Genomic DNA, 5,053 nt, shown 5'->3' on the forward strand with positions numbered 1-5,053 from the left:
TCCCCTCACAATGGAAAGAAGCCAAAATTATTATGATTCCCAAACCCGGGAAGCGCCTCCTACTCGAAAACCTCCGCCCTATCTCCCTCACTTCATGTGTCGGAAAGGTCCTCGAACACGTCATCCTCACACGCTTACACAGACATATGAACGATAACGACCTCTTCCCCAATACTATGATTGGCTTCCGCCCGAAACTTTCTCCTCAAGATATCATGATTCAGCTCAAGCACCAAATTATCGATGGCGACAAAAGCTCCAGGCTGGACACCAAAGCCATCTTGGGACTAGACCTAACCAAGGCATTCGATAACGTCACGCATGAGGCCATACTGAACCAACTGGCACAACTTCAGGTTGGTCATCGAGCATATAACTACGTGAAGAATTTTCTTATAGGTCGCACGGCCACCATTACCATCGGAGGGCTGCAGTCGCCAATTATTCACTTCGGCAGCAAAGGCACGCCGCAAGGATCGGTTCTATCCCCTTTTCTGTTCAACGTGGCCTTGCTCGGACTACCGCCTGCATTAGCTAGCATCCCCAAGCTCAAGCATAGCCTCTACGCAGACGACATCACCCTGTGGGTCACCGGGGGCAGCGACGGGGACATCCAAAACACGCTGCAGCAAGCCATCAACGAGGTCGTCGCATACGTAGAACCGCGCGGCCTGGCGTGCTCCCCACAGAAATCGGAGCTCCTTCTGTACAAGCCTACTTTGGGAGGTCGACGCTCAGACCCTCACCCGCCCGAGATAGAACTCCACGTGCACCAGCAACGCATACCTATTGTACCTAGCATTCGTATCCTTGGCTTACGCATCCAACATAACGGCAGAAACACGGAGATAATCAAGCAATTAGATAATCATGTACACCAAACCACTCGCCTCATTGCACGCATCGGAAATCGACATCACGGCATGAAAGAAAGCAACCTTAGAAGCCTGGTAACCGCCTACGCCCTGAGCAGGATCACCCCGTACCTTAGCCTCAATGCAACTGACAAGCTCAAACTCAACACCATGATCAAGAGGGCCTATAAACAAGCCCTACAGCTTCCCATCACCACCTCTAACGAGAAACTGGACGCCCTCGGCATCCATAACACCATAGACGAGCTTATTGAAGCGCAGCGTATTAGCCAATACGAACGACTCGACAATTCCACAACGGGCAGGCACATTCTACGCACCCTAGGCATAACCTACACCACCCAATTCGGACCAAAAGTACCCATCCCTCCAAACATTCGTGCTCAACTAGTTATCCCACCCATACCTAGCAATATGCACCCTGAACACAATCCGGAACGGCGTGCAGAACGAGCCAAACGACTACAAAAGCGCTACGACCAAGCCGCTGACGTAACCTACGTCGACGCAGCAGAATACCCCAACCAAAATGCCATGGCGGTCGTCGCAGTCGCGGGTTCGCAGTACCGCCTCGCCGCGGCCGCATCAACATTCACCACGCAACCCGAAGTAGGAGAAGAAACGGCCATCGCTTTGGCTTACGCGGCTACCAATGCACACTGCATCATAAGCGATTCAAAAACGGCCATTCGTAACTACACAAGAGGACTGATAGCACCCCAAGCACAGAAGATTCTCTCTGGCACTCCTCCCTCAAGGCAACGCCGCGTGCAGATCATCTGGGCCCCTGGTCACTCAGGTCTGGCTGGAAACGAAGCCGCCCACGATGCCGCCCGAGCTCTCGCACACCGGGCGCATCATCCTTCTTCTGTGTCTTCCGATCCCGACCAGCCCTCTGTTCTGCATCGCGGTCACGTGCGGGACCGAATGGTCACGTTGAGAGAAATTCTCGTGCACTACCGCAGGGAGCGGTTACGCTACCCCCCAGCACACAAAACACTGAATAAGTCTCAATCTACCACTTGGCGACTCCTTCAGACACGAACCTTTCCGAACCCCGTGCTTTACAACCGCATGTACCCCGATGCATACTCTCCACTCTGCAAAGCGTGCGAGGCCCGCGCTGACCTCGATCATATTATCTGGCAATGCCCCAAAGCCTCACCCACCAACACCTCCCACACTAACACACGCATAACTACGGCCGAGCAGTGGGAGACATTGCTGCTCAGCTTGGACCCAGAGGAGCAGCTCTGGGCCGTCCGGATGGCCGAAGACGCCGCCAGAAAGCAAGGACTGGCCGCCGTCTGAGGAAGGGGGGATTGGGGGTTAGTCTCCCGACCCCCGCCACCCCTGAACCCCATCAAGGACATAACAAAGTTTTATCTCTCTCTCTCTCCACACGTAACAATATTATCAGGAAACTTAGGCTACCCACATGCTTGACATGCTTTTATAGGTGAGGCAAAAAGAAACGAAAGAAAGGTAGTATTTGAAAAACGAGAACATTATGGGCAGAAGTGAGCTCACGATTATGGTCCATGGTAAATTGAATAGCATTGTAGCAATCATTAGCAATCCTACGCTAGTGTAGAAGGCGTGATGACGATGGCATAGTGACCATGAAGGCATCGTAAGTCTTGAGCGATGTATACTTAACATGTGTAGTGATCACTCTGTGTATTGTAGTGTAGTGTAATGCTTCGGCTATATGCCACATACTCCAGTATCGTCCCGCTTTGCTATGCCACTCACTTGACAAAGTGACTTGTGAGTATGGCGGTGAGTCGACGACTGTATGACGCTCATGCAGCGACGATGGTGACATGATGACAATGGAATGATGGCGATAGGATGACAAAGGCTGTATGACTACACCCGTATAACAAAGGTGGAATGGTGATGATGGCACGACCACGAGCGCATGGCGACGTTGATGACAGCGTATGCATAATAACGATTGACTGATGACAATCTATGCTATGACATTGATGTCATGATGTCAATGGCATGATACCGTTCATTTGACAACGATGGCGTTGCAACTATGGCATGATGAGAGTGGAATGTTGAAGTTATAATGCAACAATGGAATGACCGCGACGGTATCACGACGAAAGTATGACAGGTGCATGACATGTATGTGCACAATGTGATGACAACGAGTGTAGAAAGAAAATGAAATGATGACTGTATCGTGAAGCCTACGCGACAACGATGAAGCGGTCGCGACGCCACGTCGAAAGACGGATAACGAAGCGGGAGCGACAATGATTGCATGACTTCGACAACATGACGATGATGGTATCACAACGAATACATAATAGCCGCTGTCCGACAATGCCGCAATGAAAAAGATGGCATAGCCAAGGCGGCACAATCGCCATCGTTAAGATTATAATTATGATCGAATTATGAAGGGTTCATCTCGATAGAACGACAAAAACGGTACACAATGACGGCATGACGACAGTGCCGTGGCGTTACCGAAGTGATGACAATGCTAGAAGAACGTGACGACGACGGCATGAAGATAATGGTATGACAACTGTGTAAGGACGATGGCGTGACAGTGATGCCATGACGACAGTCGGATGACGAAGTTATAATGACGAGAATAGAACGAATGCGACCGCGAAATAGCAGCATGACAACGAATGCAAGATGTCGACACTATGACAAGGACACAATAACGACGAAGATCCGACAATGATGGGCCAATTTGATGAGGACGAGTGCATGACTACAATGGCGTGGCGACGGCTGTATCACGAACCCGTGTGATGAGGATGGCATGACGATGACGGCATGACGAGACACGATATTGAAGCTGGACTGACAACGATGGAACGGCCACCATGCTATCGCGACGGCAGTATGACAAATTCATGACGACTGTAGATGAAGATGACTTGACGATGACGGCATGATGAAAGTAGGATAATAAAGATGGGATGTCAACCATGTAACGACCATGGCGGCATCACGACCATTACCACATACCTAGAGGCCCAATCTATTGGACAATTTGAGCAAATGGGTTATTGCAGAAGGCGTGACAACGACGGCATGGCGACCACGAGCGCAAACCTAACAGCCTATGTGTAAAGGCATGTGTGCTCCTTTGTACCTTGTATGTCTGGTATTGTTTATCAAAATTCGCTCATTTGCGGGAAGGATTATATTATAAAGGGCGGCAGTCGCCTGAATATCATACTAAAAGAACATAAATAATCACTTAACCCTATATAATGCTTCACATCTAGTAACGCATTGTTCTAATTGCGGTTGTAAAACTTTGTTTGAGGACACAAAATTCCTTTGAAAATACAAATGGCAAGCTACACCCGAAATAATTGACACATTTCACAATAAAAGATAAGGAGGGGGTTCTGCTAGCCATACATCAATATCACTGTTAGAAAGAGAATGTCACTATCGTCTCAGCCCGTGCGTCAATCTCAAGCAACGCCTTGTTAGGTTTGTATGGTTTGCCTACGTTCCCGTACGTTTATCTGTTAATTCATACTGTTTGGACCATGTTATGTCTGTTGACTGCAATCTTCGCAGTCACACACATACACACGCACACACACACACACACACACACACATATATATATACACATCAGAAGAAGCCAAGAAACACTGACACCAAGGACAACATAGGAGAACTTACTTGTGCTTTATAAAGGAAATAAAGAAGCGATAAATTAATGGAAATAAACGTGGATGAAAAAACAACCTGCCGCAGGTGGGAACCGAACCCACAACCTTCGCATTTCGCTAGCGATGCTCTACCAATTGAGCTAGCGCGGCGCCGTTTTCCCATCCACTTTCTTGGGCATTTGTGTGTCCTAGTAGAACCCTGGGAGTGCGGCAGGTTGTTTTTTCATCCACGTTAATTTCCATTAATTTATCGTTTCTTTATTTCATTTATAAAGCAATAAAGCACAAGTAATTTCCCCTATGTTGTCCTTGGTGTCAGTGTTTGTTGGCTTCTTCTGATGGCTAATACAAATCGAGCCCCTCGGTGAACCCTCTTTCTTCTCGTCTATATATATATATATATATATATATATATATATATATATATATATATATATATATATATATATATATATACACAGTAGAATCTCGATAAACAGAAATCGGTTAAACGGAATCAACGCTTAAACG

Source organism: Dermacentor variabilis, unplaced genomic scaffold (assembly GCF_050947875.1).
Source record: "Dermacentor variabilis isolate Ectoservices unplaced genomic scaffold, ASM5094787v1 scaffold_17, whole genome shotgun sequence".
Classification (NCBI taxonomy): Eukaryota; Metazoa; Arthropoda; class Arachnida; order Ixodida; family Ixodidae; genus Dermacentor; species Dermacentor variabilis.